The 20,464-nt window shown below is 35.9% G+C and overlaps 1 long non-coding RNA gene across 1 annotated transcript in view; it reads right to left on the reverse strand.

Moving 5' to 3' along the window:
* LOC141372444 (uncharacterized) overlaps window positions 1–20,464 on the reverse strand; it is a 36,152-nt gene that overhangs the window by 9,051 nt on the left and 6,637 nt on the right. Inside the window, exons 2-4 of the long non-coding RNA XR_012377698.1 lie at window positions 3,967–4,123; window positions 3,079–3,121; window positions 2,304–2,539 (exon numbers count right to left, since the gene is read on the reverse strand). This is a non-coding gene — a long non-coding RNA (uncharacterized lncRNA). The remainder of the gene's footprint in view (window positions 1–2,303; window positions 2,540–3,078; window positions 3,122–3,966; window positions 4,124–20,464) is intronic.

A 20,464-nucleotide genomic window follows, 5' to 3' on the forward strand; every position in this document is an offset into this window, starting at 1 on the left:
TCAGCTGAAGTACTATGATTCTAACAGAAAACCACAATACACCCTGACATAAAAATGATAAAGCCTAGAGTAATTTGGGTTTCCTGAGGATCAACTCAATCTATGGTTCTGGTTTTTTGCACTACTGTTGCTAAATGTACCATCCTCTCTGTGTGTCCTTCTTCCGGCTGTTTTTTCCCCTTGAAAAATGACCAAAGCATTTCTTGTGTTGACATTTATTCTTTACAATATTCAGAGGAAAAGAGTTCTGGAAACTCAATAACTTTCCCAAAAGATCCAACAAGCCTTTAATGGTGACTCAGTTGCTCAATGGGTGAGAAGGTTGTAACTGAACTAGCCTCTTGGAAGGGGACTAGAATCACCTTTACATCATTCGCCACCTGGAGCTGAGAGCACGGTCAGGTTTTCCTGAGTCATAGGACTATATGAAGAGTAGTTGTTCTAGAAATAAGGGACATGGGGCTGGACACTGAGGAGTCAAATGTGGCTATCCATTACAGCCAGTCCATTACCCTGGAACATTATTTCACATACAAATGTATTTCGAGCATCTACTACTATTTTACTATCAAAATAATTATTTAAAAAATACCAGTTCAATAACCAAATGGAAGAATGGCAGGCATAATGGGTGAAACAATAATGGAAGAAAACAGCATTCTAAAAATTTAAACCTGAGTATAAATTTACTCTGAAGGACCAACATGTTTACCCCTGTAGAGACATTATTGCATTCCATAGGACAGAACTATCGGTTCTTGAAGCCTACTGGTAGCCTAGTCAGGGAGAAACTATGGAATGGGAGAATTTAAGGTGGTATCATATAAGTTGAATTATTTGACAAATATTTTAGCATTTTAAGTTAACGTGAGGTTTCATAAAGCTGCCTCCCCAATTCTCAGAAATGGCAATTTAAAATCAAAGAAGGCCTTTCCTTTCTGTCTTTCTTTCCCGAAGTTGAGTTTTCTACATTACAAGACAAGATTAACAAGAAGTCAACTTTCATTCGGATGGCTAGTTGTGCGAAATCCCTTTGTGCTTTATTTCTAGTGTTTATATGACATTTAAAGCACCTTTGCTTTGTTGATAGATATTGAATACCAGTAATTGTACCACCTGAGTTAATTAGGCAACTAGAGCATGTTTACCATGCCTATCAATTTTCTGTCTAGCAGAATATCTCAAAACCAGTTAACAAGGAAGAACAGTGTGAAATGCTTGCTTAATTGTGTATACTGTATTCTCTAAAGCTAACCAATGACCTCAATTAACAAATCGAGGTTAGCGTTGTTCATTTCATTGTCGTTTTGAGCCTTCTGCGACTGCTTTCCCAAAATCAAGGCTTTATCTTGCAGAAAAGCTTTACTGGGTTTGCACTAAGCAGAGGGAGAACTGTCAAGCCATGCAGGAAATTATGTAGACTTGGATTTAACCTAAACCTGAGTAGAGCCACAAAGTACAAAACAATTTTAGCATGTTATTTTTCTTTTCAGAGTGCTTTAAGAATGTATGATTAGGAAAAACAGAATTTTATGTCTTCATATCATGAACTTCTTTGGGAGATATACCAGAATGTTAATAAAATGCTAGGTATTGTACATATAATTTTCCAGTGATAGGAATGTACTCTCTTTGCAGCTTTAAATAAGCTGTGTCATTATCTTGCACATTAGCTCCATAACTTAAAATAAACTTTGAACATAGCTCAGATATTTCCAGTGCTTGGAACCTATCATTAGAGAGGAAAAGGATGGGACTGATAGTCTTTAATCTGAGTAGACTTTTATTTGTGGAAAGTTAAAAAGATAATATACTTAGATTTTTTTTTTTACTCTTTGTGTAAAACCTAACTTTTAAGACTAAACATAGACAGAGGACAATATTAAATAAAGAAAAAAATGGTTAAAACTTACTAAAATCAGACTACATCAAATAAGTTATTTAAAATTTTTTAAAAAATATTGAATGCAGAATTAGTCTTTCATATTCACAACTAAGCATGTCGTATTCTCCTCACATTATATTTTATAAACTCACACAGTGTATTCAATTTCCATTATAAGTCCTTCCAACTCTGGTTATAATGAGGAGAAACTGCGGTGTCTTGAATGTACTTTCCCCTTCCTACCTGCTTCCTAATAAGGGAAAGCATGATTTTGAAGTATGGGTTCTTGAGTCAAACAGACACTGGCTTGAATTAAATTTCTTCTTATTATTAGCTATAGAATTTTATGTGGGTTACTTCTCCAAGACTGAATTTCCTCATATGCTAAGTTAGAATAATAATAATAAAAAGTTTTTACCTCAGAGTTTTGTTTTTTGAGATACTGCTCCTCAGAAGTGTTTCTTTTATCGTATACACAGAGTAAATATTAGCCATTAATTTGTTATCGCTATCACCATCATCATTATGGATTCAAAATGAATACTGAAGTCCTCCTCCCTCTCCTGGCAGAATTCGAAGTCATAAAAACCAAATGTAAAATCGATGAGTATTAAAGATCTGAGATGTGTAGCTATGTAGATATGCTTCTTAATCCTATGGGCATTAAGAAAAATCTTTATAAAATAAACAGATATTTGCAAGGTAGGATAATCTCATGTTTTCAATCCTGGACTCTTGTATAAAAATCACACCATGTATTTAAAAAGTTCAGAATCCATGGATTTGTTCTACTTCTTTCCTCCATGATAAAATAGACTTCAGTCCCCTTAACTTGTCCTACTTAGCTCTTAAAAAAATTTTATATTGGGGCACCTGGGCAACACACTCGGTTGAGCCTCAGACTCTCAGTTTTGGCTCAGGTTGTGATCTCAGAGTCGTGGGATCCAGCCCCAAGTAGGCTCCACGCTCAGCGTGGAGTCTGTTTGAGATTCTTTCTCCCCCTTACTGCCCCTCCTCCCTAAAATAAATAAATAAATCTTTTAAAAAAATTTATATTAGTTACTAAGGCTCTAGGATGGCAGTTCTTTTTTTATGGGTTAGCTCCAAGAGATCTAAGCACATGTTGAACTGAATGCAAATATTGGTAAGTACGGTTTCCTGCATTGTACCCCCCAAGCCACACTTGTCCTCACCTTGTTTTTTCTTCAGATTTTTCACTGGAGCCAGAACAATTTTCTGAAATGAAAAATATAATACAACCAGTACATCTAGTTGAGTAAGCCATATTAGCATTTTCTTAATTTTTAAGATAAATATCAAAATCCTTTACTTGAACTGGAAGACTCTATATGGTTTGAATTTTATCTTTCGAAGTGATCCCATTTGTTTCCTTTCACTTTCCCAAAATATATCTACTCCCTACCATTCCATCACCATAGGGCCTTCTTACATGCTGTTCCTTCTGACAACACGCTGCCCCTTCTGAGTTCATCTGAGTTCTGAGTTCATCTGAGTTCATCCTTCAGATATCCATTAGAACATCTTCTCCTAACTTCTTTGAATAGTGTAGAAATGCTATCATACCCTTTCATAGTATCATGAAAGGCCCCCAATGTAATTTTTATAACGGTTCAATTTTAAATTTATTCATGTATTAATCCCATTAATTTCTGCCTCCTACCCCATACTACAAGTTCTTTTTCAGAAAGTAGTTGGTCTGTATCTATCCACCTTTGAATTACCATCATTTAGCACAATGCAGGGGAAAGTAGATACTTATTAAATGAGTGCATAAATTTAAAAAAAAATTGAGAAAGTTAAAAAAACATTTCTATCTCTTATGCTTATCACATTATATTGTCACTCTGAAGGTGGAAAATTTTTCCATTATAATCTTTGAGGTTTTAGTTGTCTCATCTAATGCCTAAAACATAAAAATTAATCAGTAAGTCTTTGTTGAATGTTAGAAGGTGGAGGAGGGTCAGTAACGTATCCTCTGGACTGAGAAGACAATGTAATATGGCAAAATGAAGCAAACCACTCCACACCATTTACACAGACTTATACTGAGGGTAACTTACTGTCAAGGGCAATCAGGCTGGTGGAGGGACTAAAGATCCAAGGCACTAGGAATCTCGGTCCCTATTCTCCACCCCATCAGGACCTTAATCCTCAGCTTTTATGGAGCAAGGGGCATGGTGGTGAGTTCACAGGGTAGTTGTCTAAAGTGGTGCCTGTCTGTGGCAGAAGGAGAACAAGATGGAGGACCAAAGACGGAGTCAGTGTTGTCAGCACTCCTACACAAAATAAAGACATAAATAACGTCTAATACAGTGTTGACAATGGAGTAGTCTCTTAATAAATGATAACGGACACTTTATTACTCTCATTATTACTTTCATGATTACTTATGACCTTGAGATAAACTATAATTCAGAAGTGAAACTCATATTTCATTATACATAAACATGCAAACAATTTGGATTGCCATAGTTTATTCTGTTTTAAATAAGAATTTTAAACATTTTATTGGTTTTTAAAACTTGAGATTAAACTGAGATTATAATCTTAGCATTTGATATTTCCCTTACTTTTAAATCAAGCCTAATAATTAACTAAATGCATCAAATATAATCATGTTAATATTTCTTTGCCTAGTTTGAAAAAGATGAAAAAATAACTATTCAAAGGCACCTCCTTCTTGGAAATTAAGATAAGCGTCTTCTTCAGTATTTCATATTGAAGATATATATTACAATTCATCTTAGGCATAAACTCCCAACTCTATAACTTCATAATACTTTTAAGAAACCTACAGTAGCTAATACAGTTGTGGAATCAAACATTAAAAAATAATCTAGTACATCATTTTGAGAGCCAGGAAAAACATATAGACTTACCAATTTATCCCAAAGAGTTAAGTTTAGAAGCAAGAGTCTAAACTGGGGACAATAAGTAACTTTGGTGTTATGTAATGATGCATATGAAAATTTGACTTAGAATACTTGAGGGAAAAGTAGCACTTTAGCAATTGATGCAATTAAAATCTACTTATTTTACAAAATCTTATTTCTTATTGTTTCACTTGATCAACTTCCTGCTTACCTTTTCCCCTTAAGAAACAAAAAGCTCAGTTTTGACATGATGCCCAATTGCACAATTTAACACCAACATTAATAAAGTAAGATAAATAATTTCCTCTAAATGTTATTTCACCATTGAGTGAATTTCTGTATGGAGTAATTTCTATAGCTTTTGTAAGAATGCCAATAGTTTAGCTCAGGTCTATGCCAATCTCATGCTCTTTTCAGATTTTTATAGGGGTAGTCAGAAGACCAGATTCTTTCACCTCTTCTCATTGCTAATTGTTGATAGATATTTAAGAAAATGATGAAAGCATAATAAGACTGAAATTAAACTATTACAGAATTAAAGTTCTCTTTTTTTAGTAACATGAAAAAGGAAAGAAATACAAAAGTGATGTATTGTTTTGATACATATTTTGTTTTTTATGTTCTGCTATCCCTAATTCAGGCAAAACTTTCACAGTGAATTCCAAGAAACAAAATTAAATATCAATCTTTAACAAAAAAGCAAATAAGAATTGAATGACTTCAAGACAGAATCAACCACTTATTGAGTTTTCTGTGTTCTGAAGCAAGTTGAGACACTATTTGACAATATTTTACAGCTTTTGTCAAACCAAGCGTTTTAAAATTGTAAATGTATTGACTGAGTAACCAACTTGCAATTCTATAGGAGCAAAAGGAAATTCTTCATAAAAATGCCACTTTCATTCTGCAACTTAAAAAAAATAGAGCAAAAGAAAAAGTATGTTCAAAGATGTTCACTTCTAGGGTATCTGAGGTCTAACTTCTGTTGTCTCAGTTATTGTTAGGGCTCTCAGCACAAACCTCTGGATTATGATGCTGGGACTAGGGCTTGCCTATCCTATTTCTGCTCTGTGTGCTGGCTTCTCTGAGTCTTTGCCGATGGACAGAAGATACTAGAAAAAGACTGGAGGACTTAGGAGGGATAAAAAGGGCTCACGCCTTCCTGTTTGTTTCCTGTTCCTGTTTTGGCTTCTTGCTGCTCTCCATCCCTGCAGCAACCATTTTTCACCCTGACAGTGACATTTCATTTCAGTAGTAGCAGCTGATTTCAGTTTGCACTTACCCAACAATTTCTGAACCAACCTCATCACACCTTCTGAGAGATGTCAACTTCGCAGAGTGAGCAGTAACTCCTCCTCAGACATCTGATTAGAAGACACTGAGTTTCAGCTCTGCAGATTCCCTCCTCTATCTCCGAAGTATTAATAATTTCCAACTTTTTTTTGCCCCAGCCTTGGGAAGGAATCATCATCCAGTAGCTACTATCCCTGATGCCTCAGTATTTTCTATCTGCCTTTTCAGTCCTCCAATAAGTAGTAGCCAATCTTTATACTACATATTCCTGATCAAAAACAAAAACTCACAACAACAAAAACTGTCATAACTTCTATGTCCCGACTGGACCCTGAATGATATGGATATGGTCATGATTATGGATTAACAAATGAGCACTTGAATGCTTTTGCCTACAAATCTTTGTTTACGGACATATGAAATCCATGTTGTGAGTTCTTATGAATTTTGCACCTGAACTTCAATCCCTAGAGGCCATTGATAAAGAAACCACAGTTGCATGTAAACACTTTACCTCTTTAAGTAAAAAATGAGTTACTCTTCACATTACTAACTCAGTGAAAACTGGTTTCCCAATATCTTTTCATTTATCATCAATGGATTTGCAAAAAGGATTGTCTTTTCTTTTATATTCAAGTAGTCTAAACAAGCAACACCTCTAATTCTTTACTCAACTGTAGGCACTTATGTCTCTTCCCATTAAATACGCTGTTATATGTAGGATAGATACGACGTCAAGAAACCCCGGGATTTCAAATGTTGCATGTGAATTTCCCTAGAAATTCTTCTTTTATTTTTTTCTAACCTAGGACTATGTTGAGTAGCTCATCTTCTTGAGGGTATGGTACTTCTATACCATCAAGCATAAAATTCTATCCTACGTTACTGACCTTCCTGCCTCCCAAACTACACTGTCTACTTCCTGAAGACAGAAAGTTTTGTAAATATTATTCCTACTAAAAACAATTCAGTTAATACAATGCCAAGCTTTCTGCATGCTTTCAATAAATGTGGGATGAATGAATGAATGAATGATGAATTAATGGTTTTAATTAATTCATAACTAATCCTTTTGTATTACATAATAAACATGCTCATATATTTCTATGATCTAAACTTCAGTCTTATTAGCTCCCCACCCAAAATAATCTAATCAATAACCTGATTTCCTACTGCATGCTCTTGTATACATTTGTATTTGTGTCACATTCTAAACTGCTTCTGTAAAGTATTTCTAGCAAACTTTGGAATCATAACGATTAAATTGTGTTTGATTTAATTTAGTGTTAAATGCATTCTATTGTTTTCTAATTCTTTGGAAAATTGGTAATCCCCCTGTATAGTGTATGTGATAATTCCTTATTAATTAAAAAATCTGTTTAACAAGGACAGCAATTCCCTCTCTACAATAGATAACACAGAGTTTATTCAATAATTACTCCTTGTCAAAGTTATTAAAGTAATTTTACCTTAGATTTTTTTCAGAGATGCTTTGGCTCTATCTGAGGTTCTAGAAACCGTCTGGTACAAATCTCCCTTGAGTTCTCTATTTATGATGTCATTTTCCTACATAAAACTATATTTAACTGCATTTTACTTTACTATTAATATATTTTACTATATTTTTCAACTTAACCTCTTGTTGTTGGTTCAAAACCTCAGGAGCTTCTTGGATGAAATCTGAAATGGGGTCCCGAACACGAAGGGCAGGAAAAGACCAAAGAAAAATTCAGGCCTCACCAGATTGGTTGGTGGCAGGGTTGATAAGCAAGGGAACTTACTTAGGAGACTTGTCCAGGGTGACCACAAGATGAATTGATCTCAGCACCCACCTGCCAGAATTTTAAAAGTTTATACAGAGGCCTTAACTCAGCCCAGTCATATACCATTCAGATGGTCCCAACATGTTACTACCTCAAGACTGTGCCGTTGGGCAGGGCATCTTGCAGCAAGAGGACAGCAAGCGAAACACACATTCCAAGCACGGGGGAGGGGTTGGGGAAGTCCCGATTGCCCAGATCCAGCTGGGGGATCAACCTGTGTCATATCCTTTCAATGACCCCCTTTAACCTTCAACCTCTAAACACTAGGAAGGCCTCAGAGTTTAGTCCATGGATCTCTTCTTTCTTCTATCTATGCTACTCTTCTGGTGACTTACCCAGCCTCTTTGTTCTAAATACCACTGATAAGCTGACAACTTCTAAAAGTATGCATCCAGCCAGGATTTTGTTAGCTCATGTAACCAACTACCTAGTCTACATTTCCATTCAGATTAATAATAAAATTTCAAAAGTACTATGTCCAATATAGAACATGTTGGCCATATGATATCGCCTTTTCTACTCTTCTTAGGAAATGACAACTGCATTTTTCCAGTTTCCCAGGAGAAAAATCTCAGATTCATTCTTGACTCTTCTATTTGTCACATGTCTGTATATCACCATCCTTATTAGTTCTAGCCTCAAAATAAAACCAACATCAAGTAACTTAGCTACCTTTGCAGTTAACACCCTTGTCCAAGTCAGCATTATCTCAGTGGTGTCTAATTCCTTTATAATACTTGCAGATTCACCCTCCTCTAGTCTATTCTCAACACAGCCAGAAGGGAAATTTTTCTAAAATGTTGGCAGTATATGTCACTAGTCTGAACAAAATACTTAAATAGCTTTATATTCAAAGCAAAAGAGGGGCTCCTGCATGGCTCAGTCTGTTAAGAATCCAACTCTTGATCTCAACTCAGGTCTTGATCTCAGGGTCATGAGTTCAAGCTCCGGGTTGGGCTCCACCCTGGACATGGAGCATACTTAAAAAAAAAAAAAAAAGTGAAAGGCAATATCCTAATAATGGTACACAAAGTCCTATGTGATCTGGCGCCCATTACTTAAGAGCTCGTTTCTTACCACTCTTCAATGGTTCACTCTGTTCCAGTCACACTGGCCTCCTTATTATTCCTCCAATACACAAAGTTTACTCCTGCTTTGGGACACTCACACTTGCTATAAGTGTGCTTAGAATCCTCTTCTCATAGATTTCCTAAAGATTGCTGCATTGTTTTTCATAATTCTTTTCCAAAACGTCACCTTAGGAGTGAAACTTTCCCTGTTCACCTATTACAAATGGTAACCTAACCAAACCCCCTACCTATCAGTCCTCCTGCTTTCTTTTCATAACTCTTATCACTCATCATAGGTTTGATTTATTTGACTACTTTATGTCTCCCTTTACTGAAATAAAAGTTCTGTGTGGATGAGGTCATATTCTCTTTCATTGACTTACATATTCTCTGCCACCAGAAGGCACTCAATATATATTTATAGCTCATAATAGGAACTCAATAAATATTTGTTGAAAAATTAAATAAAGTTAAATAAATAAAAACTTAAAAATATGTCTGAAATACTGGAAATTTGTCTATTTTTCATGACATGAATAAATATCCCTTGTAAGTAGAAACATAGTCCACTATATTAATAATCTTGATCCTACAGATATAAGTTAAAATATAGAAGGCTGGACCATCTGAGAAGACATAAAACAAAATACTGGGGATGACTTCCCTTGGAGGGTGTATTGGCTAATTGTTTCCTATCATGGAAGACAGTTTTAGAAGCCTCAACAACAGATACCTTAGGAAGCTGCAGTGGGTGAAATAAATGCCAGATACATAGCTTAAATATTTTTCCTAAAGTCTGAGGATTCATTTAGAAGAGAAAGAAGTATTCGCACTTGAAAAAGGGGCTTTCAAATTAAGAAAGGCTCTTGGTTAGGAGGTGTGCATATAAGAAGAGAGAAAATTTGTTTTCCATACTGCTTGCTGCTATGTGTACACTAACTAAATATTTACTATACTCATTATTCATTTAATTATAGTGATAAAATTCTATACCAAGATCCCGGTATGTAATAATAGTAAATTGAAGAACATTGATCTTTAAAGGAGAAACTATAGATGACATACAACTGGCTCTATTTATTTTGCCAGAGGAATGTTTTCTGAAATTACAGTCTCATATTACTGAGTTCGTCATGCCCATATTTTCAAAGTACCCGAGATCATGTGCATGGCAAGGTGCGAGTAAAGACATCATGAGACAGCAACTGGAATATAAAAAACAACATGAGCTCTATCTATAGCCCTTCAAAACACAGAAACTAGTTCACCTCCAAAACTCACAATTCTACAATGGGTATATTAATCAATATAATTATTTTTATCTTACTATCTTTATCACAACAATTCATTTAAAATTTTCTTAGAATCCTGGGGCACCTGGGTGGCTTGGTTAAGCATCTGCTTTTGGCTCAGGTCATGATCCTAGGATCCTGGGGTACCTACTCAGTGGGGAGCCTGCTTCTCCCTCTCCCTCTGCCACTCCCCCAGCTTGTGCTCCCTCACTCCCACTCTCTCTCAAATAAGTAAATGAATAAAATCTTTTTTAAAAATTTAAAATTTTCTTAGAATCCTAAAGTGTCTTAAAATACTGCAATTAAGTCTCATGAAACTTTCCTACGAGAGATTATGTAATAATAATGCCACTTGACCTCTAAGAACTCTAAAACTCTTGGCACAAATGACATTGTCCAACAATCCCCATGCTAAGGGAATTAGCCAAACTCTAACATACCTTCTATTGGCCCAAGACCACGTCCTAGGGCAACCACAGCCACCACCACCCCCTTAAAATGTGTACTTGAGAAAGGTCAACACTGTTTTAATGTTTAATTTCATGAGGCAATTTGACTGAGCCATGGGGTACCCGGGTGTTCATTGAAGCATGACTCTGGGTGAGAGGGTGTTTTAGGATGAAATTAGCTTTTGACTGAGTAGAGAAAATTGCTCTTCCTAATGTGGGGGGGTCCTCATGTGAAGGCATGAACAGAACAAAAAGCTCACTCAGCCTCCCTAGAATTAGAAGGAATTCCTCCTGCCTCACTGCCTTGGTCTGGAACATTGTGGTCTGTTCATGAGGTCAAACTCAAAGGGAAACATTTTAGCTCCTTTTGGATCTTGAGCTGGCTTTCAGGCTACAACTTAAACCATTGATTTTCTTGGTCTCAGGCCTTGGGATTCAGACTGGAACTACACCACTGACCTTCCTGGGTCTCCAGCTTGCAGACTGCAGATCTTGGGACTTCTCAGTCTCTATAATCATGTGAGTCAATTGCTTATAATAAATCATATATATGTGAGTGAGTGAGTGAGTGAGTGAGTGTGTATCCCATTCGATTCTGTTTCTCTGGAAATCACTAACACAGCTGACCAAAGGATTTAGTTTGGTTCAGTCAGAACCTGACTATAAGCCCCTGACCTCTCTATTTCCTTAGAGCAGTTACAATTAAAAAAAACAAAACAAAACAAACAAACAAAAAACCTTGTAATTATAAATCCTTTCATTCCCCCATTGAGATATAAACCTTCTACTAGCCAAAAATGTCTCAAGTAACTGGGGGCCGTCTATCTCTTTAAAATGCAAACATCCAGGGAGATGGCTCTCCTGTCTCTCAGTTCCTATGGGAAAGTAAACCTAACTTTGGTGGGCACCTTCTCCAGTTTGCAAAACTATATCCTGTTCTAAAGATATAAAAAGTTTTTGTCCCCCAAATAAGTGACAATTAACAAACTGAATGGCTTAGTCATATTGACAAATTAAGCCCTTCAGTACTTTTCCTTTAGCACACTCTTGCATTCTAAAAACCTCCTATCTTTTGTTTGGAGGAGTTGAACCGTTTACACTGAAGTATTTCCCCTACTGCACTAGTCTGATAAAATCTGTCTTGCAAATTTTAACCAGTGTCTGGTGAATTTCTCTTTGACACTAACTTCATCACTCTATAGAACAGAAACTGACCTCGGAAATGTGCTTAAAAACAGAACAAGTGATACAAACTGATTTAAACATTTTTTTTTCCTGCTTATTGAACAAAGGACCCCACTTTCATTTTTCAATGGGCTCCACAAATTATGTAGGTGGTCTGGGTTGTAGTGGTAATAACACTAGAAGTGGCAGTAAAAGCTAACATGTATTAAGTAATTGCTCTGTGCCAGGCTCTGACTTACATGTTCTTTGTGTATCAAGTTATTTCATTTCATAACAGAGATAAAATATACTATACTAACACATATCCCTTTTTATAGTTAAAAAACTGAGGCAACACCGAAGTTCATTACTGTGAATATTAGAAATGACATAGAGAAGAAATTGTGAAAATAGAATAAAAAACCAGATGAGAGTCAGAGTGGAAATAAAATCTAAAGGAAATAAGGAAAGCTTAGATTGAAAAAGTGATTCATGTCAAGTTTGTTTTCTTGTTTTTGTTTAATTTTTGTTTTGTTTTGGTTTTTTTTTTAAGATTTTATTTATTTCAGAGAGAGAGAGAGAATGAGAGATAGAAAGCACGAGAGGGAAGAGGGTCAGAGGGAGAAGCAGACTCCCTGCTGAGCAGGAAGCCCGATGTGGGACTCGATCCCGGGACTCCAGGATCATGACCTGAGCCGAAGGCAGTCGCTTAACCAACTGAGCCACCCAGGCGCCCCATGTTTTGGTTTTGATCTAGGGGATTAGGTGCATGGTGGAATGATAACTGAGATGGTCTTAAAGATGAGATAATAAGTCTAGCTTTCATTAAACTGAGTTTATATGAAAATGTCTAACAGGTCATTGGAAATATGGGTCAGTTGCTCAGGGGCAAAGTAAAGTTAAGGAAGGAAATTTGGAAGAACCCAGGAAGGTAATATTTGAGTTCATAGGAATACCTGAGATCCACAAACAGGAAAGACATCTGAAGAAAGAAACTCAAACAAAGCATTGTTTAAAGACCTGGAAAAAGAGGAGGCAGAAGTGGGGTCTGAGAAATGCTCTTTTATCCAGGTGCCTGCAGCGTCAATTAACTCCAGAGAGGGGAAAGAGCTTAAGTCAGCAAATTTTCAGGAGTTCTAAATATTGCAGAGAGCTCAAGGAGGGATGAAGAATTACGGAGAACCAAATATTGTAGTAAAGGATGAACATTGGTGACCATCAGGAGAGCAATTTCTGTGTGGTAAGAGGCAGGAGCCAGATTGCAAATGTTTTCAAAGGGAATTGTTGGTAAGAAACGGATGGTTGTTTGTTCTTTTCAGGTGTTGGAATTGAAGAGAAAGAATGAACAGAATGGTGGGAGAAAATAGTCAAGGAAATGAGGCCTAGGATCAGAGAGGTATGCCTTATTTAAAGATGAAAGGACAAAAATAATTGAGGAGAGGGAGAGACAGTGACAGAAGGTGTTGATCACGGGGAGCTGCTTCTTTCTCCTCTCCTTATTGCAATCTGTCGATCCCTTTTTCATTGTTTTCATGTATTAAGTATATCGGGTTTTGTCACTTTCAAATGCATAATTTTTAGCAATAGACTTTGGCTCTCTGTATCTCATTTTCCATTTGTAAAATTAAAATTGTCTGGCCTGCATGGGTTTACTTACTCTGGGGGTGAGTAAAATGTAGAATAAGTAAGTAAAAATTCATACGTAACAATTAGACACTAAAATACAATTATAGAAAAAGTTTAAAATCATGTGTTATTATTGTCACTTGTTTCCTGCTCCTTGGAAGAATTCCAAAGAGAGCCACGAGAGTTCTCTTTGCTACTCTTATACAAGGACCTGCCTGAAAGTCAACCTCAACAGCTTCTAGCTATAAATCAAGTTTGCTGTTTTCCTATTCAACTGTGCCAACATTTTAAAACTGTAAAGGTAAAAAATAAGCAAAAATACCAGTGAAATAGCTGTAGGTCAATTCTAATAAAAATGACTTACTTACTCTTGTTCATTTATGTATATGAACTGACATATTCACATCTTCATATTCATTACTTAGGAATCCATTCTGATTCTTAAAGTTAGTGTACTAAGGTTATCATATGATTATGTGTGGCATCAATTTTCCTTCCTGCTACATTCCCTTTTTACAAGCTGTAAGCATCATAAACTTGGAAGATTTTATTGGAAAGTCAAGGTGGCAGAGTTATGGAAATGACTCAGAAATGATGCTTCCCTGCTGCAACAATGTTGATTTACTTGTAATGCTAAACACACTCCACTAAGTCATACACAGCTCTTGGGAGAGGGATGACTAATTAGCTCAGTGACTTATCCGCCCACATGCTCTGCTGATTCTGATACATTAAAACATTTTATTAGCCTGCAAGGTCAGGAAATCTTACTACTTGGGTAATATTTCTAAAAATTTAATAGCAATAGCCTGATGTTAGTTCTTTGCATTTGTAGATTGAAAATAAATCCTCAAAGATGAATAAACCCATATACTTATTTCTTAGAACTTCTTTTCACACAGAGGTCTCAACACAAAGATTAAAATGTTTAAAATGGAATAATCGTTGGCAAAGTCAGATAATTATTCATATGTTGACAAATTTAGTTGTCTAAAAACTTAGAATTCCTTAATGTATTCTACTCATTGTGCATTTCAATGTGAGATAAAGACTTGAAGTTCATACTTGTATGGGAAGTGCCCTCTTTTAGCATTTCTGACCAAAGAATCCTCTTCAGCAAATATTTCTAAAGAATGACATGTCTCAGGATGTTCAATGTGCAGCTGTCAATGCGAGAGCTGCAAACAGAACCAGAGTAACTAAATATTCAAATAGGGATTCTGTAATCACAAGTGACATTAGCCTGCCTTCAAACTAGCAGCTAGAATACACAGAAATTGAAAATTTATTTTCCAGCATCATCACCATAATCATTAGTTGAGCAGAGAAATATTACATTAAATAGACGACAATGGGCCATGTTAAGTTGGGAGAATTATGTTCATCTCTTAGTTTTCTGCCATTGACTAAATCCTACAGTCGGTACACTGTCTTCTTTGCGTACAAAAGATGGCAGCATTTATTTCTAGGCAGATAATTGTCTTTCCTGCTAATCACATAAAATACCCCATACATTTGATTAGCATCTCCTACAGCAAAAGGCACTGAAGCAAAATTGTTGCGGGAAAAGGAAAAAAAAAAATCGGTAGAAATCAAAATAAAGCCAGAGGGCAAAGAACGAGTTGAGTAATTTATTTTTGTATGCAGAAATAACGAATTGATTAACCTGAAGCAGGAAATACTTAGGGTTCACATATTCTGCAATTTTTCCGTAAGTACCATATTGTCCCACGTTATAAAAACATGCGATGGCATTTTCCTTTCCATTTGGGGCTATGTCATCATTTTCCACTCAACTGCTCCATTCTGAAGACTACCTCTAAGAAAGTATAAAAAGTGCTTGAAGAGAAGGAAATATAAAAACAGACTTAATGAATTAGTAAATGTTTTTAAGTTTTATGTGTAAAGTTTTAACAATCCTGCAAACAAAACTGGTTCCCCAAATCCTTGGGCACAAATCACACTTTTCCTCTTTTCCTCCTCTTTCCTATGTTTCCTTGTTCTGTCACTTTTCATTCATACAAAAAGGATACAATTTTATGTACCTATTTTTTTTTTGCTCAAGTTGTACAGTTCTGACAACAAATCATGGGTTCCAACTGTGCCCACATCTTAAACTATTCAACTGTGCCCATATTCTAAAACTGTAAGAATAGAAGTAAAAATTCCAATAGAGTAGCTTTGAGTAAATTCTAACAAAAATAACTTACTCACCATCATTCATTTATGTATATGACCTGACGTACTTGCATCACTTTGGGTAGAAAACGACACAAAAAAGTGTATGGATGATCGGGACATTGTTGATCTGAGTTCAAATTTAAGTTTTGCTACAAATCTCACTGTGTAACTTTGAGGATATATCATATTCCATCTCAGCATCAATTTCTTGAGCTGTAAAATGATGAGATTAAGTGAAATAACCACTAAGATTGCATCTAGCTCAAACGCTCCATGCTCTGGGCCCAATAACATGCAGCCAGATTCCTAGTAGATCCACGAATAAAATGTAAGTTGGAGGCTTCCACATATGCAGGGAAAAAGTACTTTTAAACACAGTTAGCATCTGAGTTAAAATGAGAAAATCAATAAACATTTAATTCATGATAGAAAATATGTTCAAGCATTCTTTCCATAATTAAGGCAAGGCATCTTGTGACTTTGAACTTTACTTCCTAGTTAGAAGCAAGTAGCCCTCCCTTAGAGAAGGCAGAGTATTTTACCTACCAAATCATCTAGCCATTAAAAAGCTCTACACTGATGTAAGAATTTCAGATGGAAAGCAACTCTGTTCTACTCAGATAGTGTAATAACTATAGTATATCTCTATTAAGCCCCAGAGTCTTATTAATCTCAAAAAAAATGCACTTTTTCATGTGCATTGTACTTATTGACCTAAAGTTGTGTAGCACATAGACTGTTAATATCCATTTACACCTCCTTAAACATAGCTGAATTTCTTGAACCCACAATAAAGAGTTATTTTTTAGCATATGAAAGGGAAAAAGATCTTCGGGTGAGCTAGATTTATGAAGACTAAAAAAGTCATCTAACTACACAATCATTATGTGAGTAAATACAACCTTAAGGATAATAAAATGAACATATTATGTATATCAGGATTTTTTTTATTAGTATTCTAGTGAATTAGACAGAAATTGCCAACAGTTATGTGGGCAGAAAAAGGGTTATTTTTTACATCAGTAATTTATGAATGCATTCTCAAATGAAATGGAGGCACCCTAGCTTGGGATCAGCTACAACCTCACAGAAAACTCACCCCATGTTGGGATGCCCTTGAAGCAGGCTCTCCAGCTATCCATTTGTAGAAGGAACCATAATATTTTTACCAAAAGGGGAAAAGAGGGGCACCTGGGTGGCTCAGTCGTTAAGCATCTGCCTTCAGCTCAGGTCATGGTCCCAGGGTCCTGGGATCAAGCCCCGCATCGGGCTCCCTGCTCCACGGGAAGCCTGCTTCTCCCTCTCCCACTCCCCCTGCTTGTGTTCCCTCTCTCGCTGTGTCTCTGTCAAATAAATAAAATCTTTAAAAAAAAAAAAAAAAGGCGAGGGAAGAGCTCAGGATCTTCATGCTTTGTCCAAAAGCAAATGATCAACAGAGAGATGGTTATAAAACATCTGGCCTAAGGTCTTATCTATCCCCAGGAATTCACTTAAAACCTTGTACACAGAGATTTTTAAAATCTGTCTTTTTCTCTGTTACTGAAATATGCTTTTTAAAACATGCAACACATGAAGAGGAGAATATGAACTACCCACTTCAGGGTAGTTACTTCAGGTCATTTTAAACAGCATATATAAACATATAAGAGGACAGTGTTGGAGAGTAAGTGTGAGAATGTCCCTGAGATCTCCTGAAAGTGGTTCAGAGCAACTTAGAGTTTCTGGATTTCTTTTGATTTGCAATTACGAATAGAAGCAGAGACAGTTTCTTCTTATCAATAATATGACCTTCATGTCCAGCCTTGTTTGAACTGAAGAAACATAGGTCATACTTGGTAGGAAAAAATAAATAATAAAACAAAACTGACATGATATAACCCATATATCTAAGTTTTCCTGTTGTCCTCTAGGAAAGATGCCAAAAAAGTAGAGTATGAAATGAATTTATATTGCTTGTTCAAGCAGCAATCATTAAGCCCTGAGCTATTTTCCAATTTGAAAAATGATGGGGTTGCTCTCATGGAATATAGAACGCTTTTAGAGAAGGAGTACACATTATATGTATGTATATTCCTTTGAAGGCGTTATGCTTTCTGGCCTCTATGCAGAATATATAGCTTAACTGCTTCAGTCTCTTGAGCCACAAAATGAGACATGCAGAGATCAAACACTTAATATTAATTCAGCTTTTATGCTATAGCCTGTATAAGTTCAGGTTCATAAGTCTGTGAAGGGGAAGATGTCATAAACAAGAAAGTAGTGACGAGTCACATGAATGTGCAACCCGTTGGCCTATTCAACCTTTGGTTCTGAATTTAAATCACCTTTGAAAATAAGAAATGTGAACATAAGTGAATTTAGACCATGGGAATAAGTGTTGTGTTAAATAGTCAAAAAGTAAATAAAATTCCTGCAGGAAGGTAAAAATGCACAAGTCCAGAACTAAAAACTAACCAGGAGTCTACATTTCCAAGGCTTACACCTCCATTCTGGTAGTGACCCACACTTTGACAGAACCCCTTAACAAATTAATAGATATGAGCTGAAGAAAATTCTACATTTCTTATTGCTCTTCAGGTTGGCTAAGTATTTATACTGTGATATCTATTTTAAAACACTTTTCTTACCACCCCTAGAGGATTTGAAGACTTACACTGTTTTAGAAATGACAAAAAATATAATACTTATTTTGGAGGTAGAACTGCAGGTAGTTTGAAGAACGGTCTAATCCAAAAACTTTCATGCATATTGTTCATTAATTCACTTATTCACTCACTCAAAAATTATTTGTGAATTCCATGATGTGACCAGCACAGTACCATGGACACAAATATATAAAAAAATCTTGACCTAAGCCCTCAGGGAGCTCAGAGTCTAGTCTGTTAGCCATCCATCTATATAAAGAAGTAAAACAACATGTATGAGAAAAGTAGTAGCACAGAAGAGGAAGATGTTTTTCTGGGGTAGAAAGAGAAGAGGGAAGTGTGTGGAATCCCTACATCAAATCAAATACGCTTTGCTCAGCTTCCTGGTATAACTGCAATAGGCTCCACTCAGTACTTGAAGAAGAAACATATATTCAGCTCAATGCCAGCTTACGACTGAGATTTTGCTCACTTCCCAAGCTCCTCTATGGAACGCTGGTGAGGTTTTGAACCACAGAGAGATGCACACATAACTTCTGCCTCCACCAGGCAGGCCTGTGGGAGGTAAACTATATATTCACCACTCCCACGATGAGGAGAAAATAATCAAAAGAGCAGCAACATAACTCCTATTCTATTTTCAAATCTCACTTGAATACATATAATTGGTGAAATCAAATTTGCACTCAGAATCCTAGCTGTTAAAATAGATGATTATACTTTTCCAGCTTCTGCAGCAAAAGGAGAAGGTAGTGGACACTTAGATAATCACTACTCGGCATCCAGTAGAAAAAAAAAAACAAATCCTAAAAAGAAATGGCATGGAAAAGTCAGAACTTTTAGCTTCTTCCTTTTCACACATAAAGCATCTCTTACTCTTTAAACACATAGTCAAATTCTATTCTTGTCTTTGATAGTTCCCTCAGTAGCCTTCCTCCATAGAAATAGTGTATATTGGGGGGAAGGTGTGGGATTAGAAGAGAAAAAAGAGAGGGAGGGAGAAAAAGAGAAAAAACTTCATCTCACACTGGTAGTATACATCTGTCTTTCCTTCAAACCTTTGAAATTGTCCTTTAGAGTTTGAAAGCCTTAAAAATCCCATTACTTATGTTCTAATCCTATTGTTTAATGTGTTTAGTATGCTCTCTGTGGGTGAGGAACTGTCACCAATCCATTTATGTAGAGACAAATCTTTTTGTATTTTCAAATGGCCCTGTTTCTATTCTTCTATTAAAATGATTGTTCTCCCAACCTCCATTAGTGATACAAACTCTCAGTAAACTAGGAATAGAGGGGAATTTCCTCACCTTGATAGAGAATGTCTAAAAAAAATCCCACAGATAAAATCATACTTAATACTGAGAAACTTGAAGCTTCCCCACGAAGACCAGATAAAAGGCAATGATGTCCTTCCTCACTACTCTTTTTTAACATTGTACTGGAAGTCTTTTCTAATGCAGCAAGGCAAGAAAAAGAAATAAAAAGACATACATATTGGGGAGGGAGATATAAACATGTCTTTGTTCACATATGGCATGATCATCTCCTTAGAAAATCTGAAAGAACCAAAAACAAAACAAAACAAAAAAACCTCCTGGAACTAATAAGCAATTATAACAAAACTGCAAGATACAAGGTTAATATACAAAAGTCAATTGCCTTCCTATATACTAAAAATAAACAAGTAGAATTTGAAATTAAAAACACAATATCAATTACTTCAAAAATAAAATACTTAGGTATAAATCTAACAAAATACATATAAGATTCATATGAGGAAAATTAGAAAACTGATGAAAGAAACAAAGAACTAAATAAATGGAGAGAGAGTCGGTATTCATGGATAGGAAGACTCAATACTATCATTGTGTCAGTTGTTTCCAACTTGATTTAGAGATTCAGTGCTATCCCAATAAAAAATCTCAGCAAGTTATTTTTTGGATATTAAAAAGCTGATTCTATAGTTTATATGGCAAGGCCAAGACTCAAAAAACACCAAACAATATTAAGAAGAACAAAGTAGGAAGCAAAAAGTACCTGACATCAAGACTTACTATAGAGGCTACAGTATTTATGAAAGTGTGGTATTAGCAAAGTAATAGACAGATTAATGGAACAGAACACAGAGTCCAGAAATAGACC

This window comes from Callorhinus ursinus, unplaced genomic scaffold (genome assembly GCF_003265705.2).
Source record: "Callorhinus ursinus isolate GAN/ISIS: 27379988/994484 unplaced genomic scaffold, GSC_fseal_2.0 scaffold4, whole genome shotgun sequence".
Taxonomy (NCBI): Eukaryota; Metazoa; Chordata; class Mammalia; order Carnivora; family Otariidae; genus Callorhinus; species Callorhinus ursinus.